Source organism: Bufo bufo, chromosome 1 (assembly GCF_905171765.1).
Source record: "Bufo bufo chromosome 1, aBufBuf1.1, whole genome shotgun sequence".
Classification (NCBI taxonomy): Eukaryota; Metazoa; Chordata; class Amphibia; order Anura; family Bufonidae; genus Bufo; species Bufo bufo.
This window is the reverse complement of record NC_053389.1, coordinates 315,810,585-315,823,181: the sequence shown is the minus strand read 5'-3', so window position 1 is coordinate 315,823,181 and position 12,597 is coordinate 315,810,585.

The window sequence follows — 12,597 nt, the reverse complement described above, 5'->3', positions numbered from 1 at the left end:
TTCCTCCCCAAAAACCTAGGTGCGTCTTATGGGCCAGTGCGTCTTATAGGGCGAAAAATACGGTATATGTCACTTTAAGTGGTGATAACTTTAAAACTCTTTTTTACTTATCCAAGCCATTCTAAGATTGTTTTATTGTCACATATTTTACTTCATGACAGTGGTAAATTTGAGTCAAAATATTTCATTTTTATTTATAAAAAAATACCAAATTTAACAAAAATTTTGAAAAATTTGCAATGTAAAAAATTTCAGTTTCTCTGCTGATAACTCCTAACATAGTTATTACTTTCAATTTTCCATATGTCTACTTCATGTTTTGATCATTTTGAAAATGACATTTTCCTTTTTTGGGACATTAGAAGGCTTAGAAGTTTAGAAGCAAATCTTGAAATTTTTCAAAATATTTCCAAACCCACTTCTTAAGGACCAGTTCAGGTCTGAAGTCACTTTGTGAGTAGGGTTGAGCGAACACAAACTGTAAAGTACCGAACTTTAGGATTTTTGGACCCCGGACCCGAACTTTTCAGTAAAAGTTCGTGTTCGGTGTCCTGCTATTTTATGGCGCTTTTTGAAAGGCGGCAGAGCAGCCAATCAACAAGCATTTAACTCTGTGCCCTTAGAAGCCATCACAGCCATGCCTACAAATGGCATGGCTGTGATTGTCCAGTGCAGCATGTGACCCAGCCTCTATATAATCTGGAGTCACGTAGTGCTGCACGTCACTCTGCTGTTACTAGTGTAGGGAGAGGATACTGCTGCTGTGAGGGAGAGGATAGGAAATAATCTTTAATCAGAAGTGCTTGTTAACTCAGCAATCTACCTAGATTCAGTTTTGTGGGTGCAGTGCACAATATTTTTACCCTGCCTTGAGCCCAGTGACACAGAATAAAGAACGTTTATCCGTCTGTTAGTTAGGTGGGCAGTGGCGGCAATTGTATGCAAGCTCAGTGCACCAGCACAGCATATGTGCTTTTCTGACATTCAAATCCAAGCTTGAAATACTGCAATAATAATCTGGGTTTAAAAAAAACACCCATTTTTGGCAATATCCTCCTGGTGCCGTTGCAGGATTTGTCAGTGTGAAATAGAAGCTTGAAATACTTCAATAATTTTCTGGGTTCTAAAAAATCCCCCATTTTTTTGCAAGACCCTACATCTGGGGCCTTTGCAGCATTTGTCAGTGTGAAATCCGATCTTGAAATACTGCAATAATTTTCTGGGTTTAAATATTTTGGGTTAAAAAAAACACCCATTTTGGGCAAAAAACGAAATTTGCAGCCTTTGCTGCATCTGTCAGTGTGAGATACACGCGTTAGATACTGCTGTTCTATTATGTTATTAAAAAAACACCTATTTTGGGCAAAAATCTTAATTTTGCAGCGTTTGCTGCATCTGTCAGTGTGAGATACAATCTTGAAATATTGCAATAATATTTAGGGTTTAAAAAAATGCCCATTTTTGTCAATACCCTACATCTGGGGCCTATACTGCATTTGTTAGTGTGACATACAAGCTAGAAATACTGCAATAATACTGTAATAATACACGCGTTAGATACTGGTGTTCTATTCAGTTGTGAGATACAAGCTGGAAATACTGCAATAATATTCAGGGTTTTAAAGAAAACACTAATTTTTAGCAATACCCTACATCTGCATTTGTTAGTTTGACATACAAGCTATAAATACTGCAATAATATTTTGGGTTTAAAAAAACACAAATTTTGGGCAAAATAATAAATTTGCAGCCTTTGCTGCATCTGTCAGTGTGAGATACACGCTTGAAATACAGCAATAATATTCAGAGTTTAAAAAAACACCCATTTTGGTTAAAAAAAATTAATTTGCAGCCTTTTCTGCATCTGTCAGTGTGAGATACACGCGTTAGATACTGGTGTTCTATTCTGTTATTAAAAAAAACACCCATTTTTGGAAAATTACTGACTATTGCAGCCTTTGCTGCATCTGCTAGTGTGAAATACACGCGTTAAATACTGTGGTTCTACTGTTGTTAAAATAACAGATCCTAAATTTGAGAAATATGAGGAGAGCGTCAAATAAGGGACGTGGCCCCAGTTGTGGTGCTGCTCTGATGAAGCTCCTGTTGCAGGGAGAGGACGTGGTCGGTCTGTGCCAGCTACACGCACAAGTGAAACACCTTCCTCAGGTGCCAGTAGGCGACAGAACCTTCAACGTTATTTGGTCAGGCCTAATGCGGCTCTACGAATGGTGAGGCCAGAACAAGTACAGGCGATAGTAGATTAGGTTGCTGACAGTGCCTACATGTCTCCCACCCAGTCTCCTGCTGAAAGATCAGAGTTGGCACCTGCAGCCGATGTCCATCAGTCTTTCACCTCACCCCCTTGCAAATCGGCCAAGCAGTCTGAGCCCCAAATCATGCAGAAGTCTCTTCTGCTTTTTGATGACTCTGCTAGCAGGGTTTCCCAGGGCCATCCACATAGCCCTGCCCCAGAAGTGGAAGAGATTGAGTGCACGGATGCCCAACCACTTATCTTTCAAGATGACTACATGGGAGGACCACTGCAGCACGTCTTGGATGATGATGAAACACAGGTGCCAACTGCTGTGGTTTTCAAAAGTGTGCAGACCGAAAAGAAGGGCGGGGGTGAAGACTGGGTGGAAGATGATGTGGAGGACGATGAGGTCCTCAACCCCACATGGAATCAAGGTCATGCGAGTGCCCTGTGTAGTTCGGAGGAAGAGGCGGTGGTCGCACAGAGCCACCAGCACAGCAGGGGAGGGAGCAGGGTGCAAAAGCGGAGCGGCCGTTCCCTAGACAGTACGCCTGCTACTGCCCCCCGCAGCAAGGGACTGAGCACACCAAAGCCAGCTCCAAGGTGTTCCCTGGTGTGGCAGTTCTTTAGAAAATGTGCTGACGACAAAACACCAGTGGTTTGGATGCTGTGCAATCAGAGCCTGAAGCGAGGCATAAACGTTCTCAACCTGAGAACAACCTGCATGACCAGGCATCTAAGTGCAAAGCTCGAGCTGCAGTGGAGTAGACACCTCAAAAACCAAGAAAGGTCTCTGGTTAACTCCTGCTTCCTCTTCTGCTGCAGTCTCGGCCTCTTCATCCACCTCTAGAGTGACAGTGCCACCTGCCACCCCGCAAACAGAGGATCTACCAGCAACACCAGCACCTGGGTCACCAAACATCTCCACAATGTCCCACTGAAGTGTTCAGCTCTCCATCTCGCAAACACTGGAGTGGAAGAGGAAGTACCCCCCTACCCACCAGCGATCCCTGGCCCTGAATGCCAGCATTTCAAAATGACTGGCCTTTGAAATGCTGTCTTTCCGTCTGGTGGAGACTGAGAGTTTTAAAAGCCTTATGGTGGTGGCTGTCCCACAGTACGTCGTTCCCAGCCGCCACTACTTTTCCAGGCGTGCCATCTCTTCCCTGCACAACCAAGTGGGGAACAAAATCAGGTGTGCACTGTGAAACGCCACCTGTGGCAAGGTCCACCAAACTACGGATACCTGGACCAGTAAGCACGGTCAGTGGCGGCTGAGCCTGAGGCGGATAGCAGTTTGGCGCATGTCCTTCCACCACCGAGGATTGCAGGGCGCTTCAGTTTTCTTCCTGTTGCTTCCTCCTCCTACTCTTCTTCCTCATCCTCTACTGGCTCCTCATCCAGTCAGCATAACACCTACACCACCAACTTCAGCACAGCCAGGGGTAAACGACAGCAGGCAGTTTCAAAACTTATCTGTTTGGGGGACAAACCCCACACTGCGCAGGAGCTGTGGATGGGCATGGCACAACAGACCGATGAGTGGTTGGTGCCAGTGAGCCTCAAGCCAGGCCTGGTGGTGTGAGATAATGGCTGAAATCTCGTAGCAGCTCTGGGACTAGCCGGTTTGACGCACATTCCTTGCCTGGCGCCTGTGCTGAATTTGGTGGTGCAGAGGTTAAAAATTACCCCGATATGTCAGAACTGCTGCATAAAGTGCGGGCCATTTGTGAGCGCTTTCGGAGTTCTCACCCTGCTACTGCTCGCCTGTCAGCTGCAGCACACACGGGTGAGTTGCTCTGCGGAACAGCACCACTTCACCACCAATGACTGGGCCTCCATGCGAGACCTGTGTTCCTTGTTGCGCTGTTTCGAGTACTCCACCAACATGGCCAGTGCCGATAACGCCGTTCTCAGCGTTACTATCCCACTTCTATGCCTCCTTGAAAAAACAATGCTGGCGATGATGGAAGAGTATGTGGCACAGGAGGAGGAGGAGGAAGAGGGGTCATTTTATAGGGTTTCTGGCCAGTCATTCACAAGTGGCTCTGAGGGTGGGTTCCTGCACCCACAAACGCCAGGTACACAATTGTCCAGCCAGGGCACAGTTCTGGAGAATGGCGAGGTGGAGGATGAGGAGGAGCAGATGGAGGAGAAGGAACCATGTTAATAGCAGGGTGGCACCCAGACTAGCTCATGGCCATCACTGGTGCGTGACTGGGGGGATACAGACGACACAGACTATACACCTCCCACAGAGGACAGCTTTTCGTTGCCTCTGGGCAGCCTGGCACACATGAGCGATTACATGCTGCAGTGTCTCTGCAACGACCTGCAAGTTGCCCACATTCTAACTTGTGCTGATTACTGGGTGGCCACGCTGCTGGATCCCCATTACAAGGACAATGTACTGCTATACCTAGTAGACAGGTTAAAAAAATTCACAAATTTGTCTGTTACATTTTCGTTTGAAATTCCCCAATTTTTGTGTGTGATGTACCACTGCTACACTTAGTAGACAGGTTAAAAAAAAAAGTTACATTTTCGGCTGAAATTCACCAATTGACATTATACAATTTTATACGTGAATAAACACCTGCTATGCATAGGTGACAGGGAATAAAATTTTATATAAATTATTCAGTAATTAATGCGCACCACATCCTTTTATTCAATGCTTAAACTTTGAAAAGTTGTCACACTTTTATGCTTTAATAATTTCTCCCATATTTCAACTCTAATTTTAAATTTGAAAAAATGAATCCTCCATTGGATGTGGTCTCTCTTTCTCACGCTCCCTCTCTGGCCTGGAACCCTGATTCCCCGCCACCCATGATCAACATGGTAGGCGCAAAAAAGAACATCAAAAGTTGATAGAGCAGATATCCAATTGGATCGTGAACATCACGGGGACGCGCGACATGGAGGGGCAGTATGTTTGCACACGACTACACGAACTGACTGATGGTTCTGCCCCCTGCAACTTCTGGGTCTCCAAATTGGGCACATGGCCTGAACTTGCCCTTTACGCCTTGGAGGTGCTGGCCTGCCCTGCAGCCATTGTATTGCCTGAACGTTTGTTTAGCACAACTGGAGGGGGTTATCGCAGGTTATATTTCCCAATGTTTTGGGGTGGACCCTAATTTTAAAAAATTAAAATAAATTTAAAACCAAAAAGCAGTGTAGGCTACCTCCTCCGCCTCCACAGGTTATATTTCCCAATGTTTTTGTCATGGTCTTACCTTCTTGCTGTTCTCCCTCGTTTGACATGTGCTGGCGGCCATCTTGGTTTCTGGGTTTCTTGTAGCCTTCCACCCCGCGGCTCCTCCTTCCCACTGGGAGGAGCTGGATGCCTAGCTCATATATATAGGAGGTCTGTGGCGTCAGTTCCTTGCTTGGTCCTCCTGTGTTCACATGCTTCTAAGACTGCTGCTGCTTCTGGTTCCTAATCCTGGCTTCGTCTGACTTCCCTGCTGGTTCCTGATCCTGGCTTCGTCTGACTACCCTGCTGGTTCCTGATCCTGGCTTCGTCTGACTACCCTTCCGGTTTCCTGACCTCTGGCTACGCAAAGACTCTGCTTCGGTTTCACCATCCGTTTGGACTTTTGCTTTATAGCTTGATTTGCAATAAAGCCTTCTTATTTTCACTTATCTCTTGTTGTACGTCTGGTTCATGGTTCCGTGACATTAGGACCAAGCCATGAATTCTGACGGTACAGGGCCATCCTCGCTACCCACGCTGGTTGCCAGACTTGATCAGCAGGATCACCTGTTGGGTCGGTTCGCTGTGGCGTTGCAAACCCTGCTTGAACGCACGGCTCATTTCGCTCCTACTGCCGCTCCGGTTGTTGCGCCAGAGTCTACCCCGACACCTGTTGTTGCGCCTGCGGTGTTTCGGGGTATGTCCGGTTCTGCCCCTCTTCCACAGCGCTTTGGGGGAGAGCCAACTCAGTGCCGAGGTTTCCTTAACCAGGTGGGCATTTATTTCGAGTTGCTGCCACATGCCTTTCCTACTGAGAGATCAAAGGTGGGCTTCTTGATCTCGCTGCTCGCAGACAAGGCCTTGGCCTGGGCCAGCCCTTTATGGGAGAACAACGATCCGGTGGTTGCCGAGTTTTCCGGTTTCATTGCTTCTCTTCGGAAGGTATTCGATGTGCCGGCTCGTGCTGCCTCTGCTGCGAAGTTCCTTATGTCCATCAGACAGGGTTCACGATCCGTAGCCGAATACGCCATTGAGTTTCGTACCCTGGCAGCAGAGGTGGGCTGGAATAATGAGGCTCTGGTCGCTGCTTTCTCTCATGGTCTCTCGGATGCCTTGAAGGATGAGGTTGCAGCTAAGGACCTACCAGTGGAGCTCGAGGCTCTTATTTCTTTCCTGATTTTGATTGACACCAGACTCAGGGAGAGACCTTCCTTTAAGGAGAGCCTGCGGAGGTCTTCTAACAGATTGGCGCCTACGTTTGCTATCCCACCCGTGCCTCCCTCTCCTCCCACGCCTCCTGGGGATGACTTGTCTGGGGGTGAACCCATGCAGCTGGGGTTTGCTCGCCTGTCCGAGGGGGAGAGGGCACTCCGGAGACGCGAGGGCCGATGCATGTACTGTGGTCTCGGTGGGCATTTTCGGTTGGCATGTCCGAACCGTCCGGGAAAACGCTCGTACCTGAGATCCTGTCGGGGGCAGATCTTGGGTGGAGTCTCCTCGTCCCCGGTTTCCCGTGTTGACAAACCACTGATCACTGTTGTCCTCTCCTGGGTCGGGGGCTCGGTGACGACCCAGGCGTTGGTGGACTCTGGTGCTGGTGGTTTGTTCATTGATAGTATGTTCGCTGCCGCCAATTCCATTCCTCTGCAAGCTCGAGGTTCCCCACTGGCTCTTGAGGCGATAGACGGCAGACCCCTTCTGCCGCCACACGTGACTCATGAGACCCTTCCAGTGGGGATAGCCATTGGTGCCGTTCACAGAGAGTCGGTCTGCCTCCAGGTTATTTCGTCTCCACACTACTCGGTGGTCTTGGGGTACCCCTGGCTCCAGAAGCATAATCCGACTTTCGATTGGAGATCGGCCGAGATCCTCTCGTGGTCACCGCAGTGTGGGGCTAGTTGCATCCATGGGCCTGCCAAGTTGCTGTGTACTTCCTCGGACTCTCTGCTGCCTCCTGAATACGAGGAGTACCGGGATGTATTCGATAAGGTGCGTGCGGTTGCCCTACCTCCGCACCGCCCATACGATTGTGCCATAGAGTTACAATCTGGTGCCGTTCCTCCTCGTGGCAAGGTCTATCCACTGTCGGTAGCGGAGAATGAGGCCATGGAGGAGTACGTGAGGGAGGCGCTTTCACGCGGACACATTCGCAAATCCTCGTCCCCGGCAGGGGCTGGATTTTTCTTTGTGAAAAAGAAGGGCGGTGAGTTGAGGCCTTGCATCGATTACAGGGGTCTCAATCGCATCACGATCAAGAACGCTTACCCGATACCCTTGATTTCCGAGCTGTTCGATCGCCTTAAAGGGGCCACGGTCTTTACCAAACTCGACCTGAGGGCGGCATATAACCTGGTAAGGATCAAGGCGGGCGATGAGTGGAAGACCGCGTTTAACACCAGGACCGGTCATTATGAATCCTTGGTTATGCCCTTTGGGTTGTGCAATGCGCCCGCAGTCTTTCAGGAATTCATCAACGATGTTTTCCGTGACCTGTTTCAGCAGTGTGTGGTGGTCTATTTGGATGACATCTTGGTATATTCTGAATCCATGGAGGCCCACATTCTGGATGTCAGACGAGTGTTGCAACGGTTACGAGAGAACAAGCTGTTCGGTAAGCTTGAGAAATGCGAATTTCACCGATCCCAGGTAACCTTCTTAGGGTACATCATTTCCGCTGAGGGGTTCTCCATGGATCCTGAGAAGGTTTCGGCTGTCTTACAGTGGCCCCAGCCCAGTGGTCTTCGTTCCCTGCAGCGCTTTTTGGGCTTCGCCAATTATTATCGGAAGTTCATCAGGGACTTTTCCATGCTGGCCAAGCCTCTCACGGATCTAACCAGGAAGGGCAGTAATTCCCAGGTCTGGCCGCTCGAGGCCATCCGAGCTTTTGAGACCCTAAAATCCGCCTTTGTGTCGGCTCCCATTCTGTCGCATCCCAACCCTGGGTTGCCCTTTGTCCTCGAGGTGGACGCGTCTGAGACGGGAGTAGGCGCCCTTCTGTCTCAGCGTAGAACACCAGAGGGTCCTCTGCTTCCTTGTGGGTTTTACTCCCGGAAACTGTCTCCCGCGGAGTGCAACTATCAGATTGGTGACAGGGAGTTATTGGCCATCGTGCAGGCCCTTAAAGAATGGAGGCACTTGCTCGAGGGTTCGGTGGTTCCGGTTCTCATCCTGACGGACCACAAGAATCTGACCTACCTTTCTGAGGCCAAGAGATTGACACCACGTCAGGCCAGATGGGCTCTGTTCTTGTCATGTTTTAATTACGTGGTCTCCTACCTACCCGGTTCCAAGAACATCAGGGCGGATGCCTTATCACGGCAGTACTCCGAGCTGTCCAGGGAGGAGTCGATTCCGACCTCGGTCATACCTCCGAATCAGATCTTGGCTGCCATTCGCACCAGCCTGACCTCTCCTCTGGGTGAGCAGATTTTGGCGGCTCAATCTGGTGCTCCCTCTGGGAGACCCAACGGCAGATGTTTTGTGCCTGAGGAGTTGCGCACTCGGTTGTTGCGAACCTACCATAACTCCAAGACCGCGGGGCATCCTGGAAAGAATCAGCTGTCCTGGGCTGTTTCACGTCTGTTCTGGTGGCCTTCCCTACGTTCCGACATCGCCGCATATGTAGCGGCATGCTCCGTTTGTGCCCAGAGTAAGTCCCCTCGGCACCTTCCGTTGGGGCTTCTGCAACCCATAGCTACCGGGGAGCGCCCATGGTCACACCTGGGGATGGATTTCATTGTGGACCTCCCTGCATCCCGAGGCCATACGGTCATTCTCATGATTGTGGATCGGTTTTCCAAAATGTGCCACTGTGTTCCTCTCAAGAAGTTACCCTCTGCACAAGAGTTGGCCACGATTTTTGCCAGGGAGGTCTTCCGGTTGCACGGTTTGCCCAAGGAGATTGTGTCGGATCGGGGGAGTCAGTTTGTGTCCAGGTTCTGGCGCGCCTTTTGCTCCCAGTTGGGGATTCATCTCTCCTTCTCCTCGGCCTACCACCCTCAGTCCAATGGGGCCGCAGAACGATCCAATCAGGCCTTGGAGCAATTCCTTCGTTGCTATGTCTCCGATCACCAAGACAATTGGGTTGACCTCCTGCCTTGGGCTGAGTTTGCCAGGAACACGGCGGTGAACTCTTCCTCTGGGACGTCTCCCTTCTTGGCCAATTATGGGTTCAAACCTGCCGTCTTACCGGAGGTATTCTCTCCCCAGGATATTCCTGCTGTGGAGGATCACCTTTCCGTCCTACGTGCTTCTTGGGTACAGATCCAGAAGTCCCTTGAGGTCTCTGCGCAGCGCCAGAAACTCCAGGCTGATCGCAGACGAGCGCCTGCTCCTTCCTACCAGGTCGGAGACCGTGTATGGTTGTCCACCCGCAACCTCAACCTTCGAGTGCCCACTCCCAAGCTGGCTCCTCGCTTTGTTGGTCCCTTCCGAGTGCTTCGCAGGGTAAACCCGGTAGCCTATGCCCTTGCGCTTCCCCCTGGCATGCGGATCTCCAACGTGTTTCATGTCTCCCTGTTGAAGCCACTGGTGTGTAATCGTTTCACTTCCTCGGTTCCTCGGCCTCGTTCGGTCCAAGTGGGCAATCGTGAGGAGTATGAGGTGAGCAATATCCTGGACTCACGCCTGGTCCGCGGTCGGGTGCAGTTTTTGGTTCATTGGCGTGGTTATGGTCCAGAGGAGCGTTCCTGGGTTCCCTCCGCAGATGTCCATGCTCCTGCCTTGCTCCGAGCCTTCCACGCACGCTTCCCTCAGAAACCGTTTTTTGCTCCGCGGAGGAGGGGCCCTTGAGGGGGAGGTACTGTCATGGTCTTACCTTCTTGCTGTTCTCCCTCGTTTGACATGTGCTGGCGGCCATCTTGGTTTCTGGGTTTCTTGTAGCCTTCCACCCCGCGGCTCCTCCTTCCCACTGGGAGGAGCTGGATGCCTAGCTCATATATATAGGAGGTCTGTGGCGTCAGTTCCTTGCTTGGTCCTCCTGTGTTCACATGCTTCTAGACTGCTGCTGCATCTGGTTCCTAATCCTGGCTTCGTCTGACTTCCCTGCTGGTTCCTGATCCTGGTTTCGTCTGACTACCCTGCTGGTTCCTGATCCTGGCTTCGTCTGACTACCCTTCCGGTTTCCTGACCTCTGGCTACGCAAAGACTCTGCTTCGGTTTCACCATCCGTTTGGACTTTTGCTTTATAGCTTGATTTGCAATAAAGCCTTCTTATTTTCACTTATCTCTTGTTGTACGTCTGGTTCATGGTTCCGTGACAGTTTTGGGGTCTACCCTAATTAAAACAAAAGAATAAATAAAACCAAAAAGCAGTGTAGGCTTCCTCCTCATCCTCCACCGCCGCTTCCACCTCCATCGCCACATCCACCGCCTCCTCAACCTCCCACTCCATATGGATCTCGTCCTCCTAGATCAAGATTATAATTTTTTATTTTTATGTATTTTATGTTATTTTCTTATCCACATTTGTTTGCAGAGCACTTGGCATGCTCTTAAACACATTTTGCTGGCATTTGCAGCCCTCTAGCCCTTTCCATTACATTTTTACAGCCATTTTAGTGCTCAAAAGTTCGAGTCCCCATTGACTTCAATGGGGTTCGTGTTCTGGGTCAAGTTCGGGTCCCGAACTCAAACTTTTTTGTGAAGTTCGGCAGAACCCGTCGAACCCGAACATCCAGGTGTCCGCTCAACTCTAATCACTAGGTCTGCATATTTTACAGTAAAGGTCTGGTATGTACAAAATAGGAACAGTGTAAAATGGAAACTTTACTGATGTTTGTGTGAGGAGTGCAACTACATGGTGAACCTTAACTGACACCACGATTTAGGCACTGGTAATTGTCTGGGTCATACCATCAATAAACAGCTTAAGTAAATACATGGGTGATAAGAGAAACAAGCGCTCTTCTTATTCCTTTTCTGTATCAATCAGCGAGCAATAATGTGTCACGGTCCCTCAGGTGACTGATGTCAGGAGATCAAGAAGACTGGCTGAGCATGGAGGAATCTATCAGCCTCCTTGATTTCTCTTGATTCAGTATTGACAGGTTAATGACCACTTCCCTTTTCTCAGCTGTTGCTCAATGGTAATCACTTCTACCCTTTATAGTCTGACCACTCCCTTCTGACTATGCGGTAGATAGCTTTATTTGGGTTTGGCTAAGCTGGTGTGAGGTCATCTCTGGTGTTCCTGCTCATCCCTCTCTTCAGAAGTTAAGTGTCGCGTTTATTTGTATTTTTGTATTATTCCCTGTTGTTTGTATCTGGGCCTGAGACAGAGAACTTCCATTCATCCATCTGGTGAGGAATGGGTTGTCTCTGGTCCTAACCTTATTCCAGGGCCTTATAGGGAAACAAGGGCCTAGGTATCCTGCATATGAATATTCCTACCTTCGAGGTCTATTTATATTGATAGGTAGTTAGGGCCCGGATCAGGGTTGTTTAGAAGGTGTCCTATTCATTCCCTAGTTTCTAGGTCCAGTTACTGTTCCCCTTCCCTCCTGTATTCAGTGTTGTCATTTCCCCCATACTGATCGTGACAGTATGTTCTCTGATCGATGGGGGAAGCGATATTAATAACATATATAGAAGAAAATGTTAACCTTCCCCTGGGGACATATACCATGACATAGGAATAGAGGATCTATGTCTTATCTGTTTGCCCTGAAGCCTGTATTTAGGAAAGGAACCTGTCAGTATGGCACCAGAGGGGGTAGTGTTTAGTGTAGGATCCGGTCCTAAAGAGATCACCTTGTCATTGTCGGACAGGCACAAATAATTTTGTACAAAATGTATTTGCCAAGAGTCTCACATTTCTAAGGTAGCACTAGTATTAGTATATTATCTATAATGAGAATGGCACTATAGTATTTACTTTATTATTTGTGTTTGCAGAGTGTTGTTGTAGCCATCAATTTAAAATAAAATATTATAGATCTTTGAATCATTTTTAAAGAAAAAAACTGTTACGCTGAGCGCTCCGGGTCCCCTGCTGGTCTCGGAGCGCTCACAACGTATGTCCCCAGGCAGCACTCCAGTGTCTCGGCGTGTGCGTCCTCGCTCTCTATGGCGCGCGCGCTCCGGGACTCTTAGATTCAAAGGACCAGTGCACCAGTGATTGGTGCCTGGTCCAAAGGGG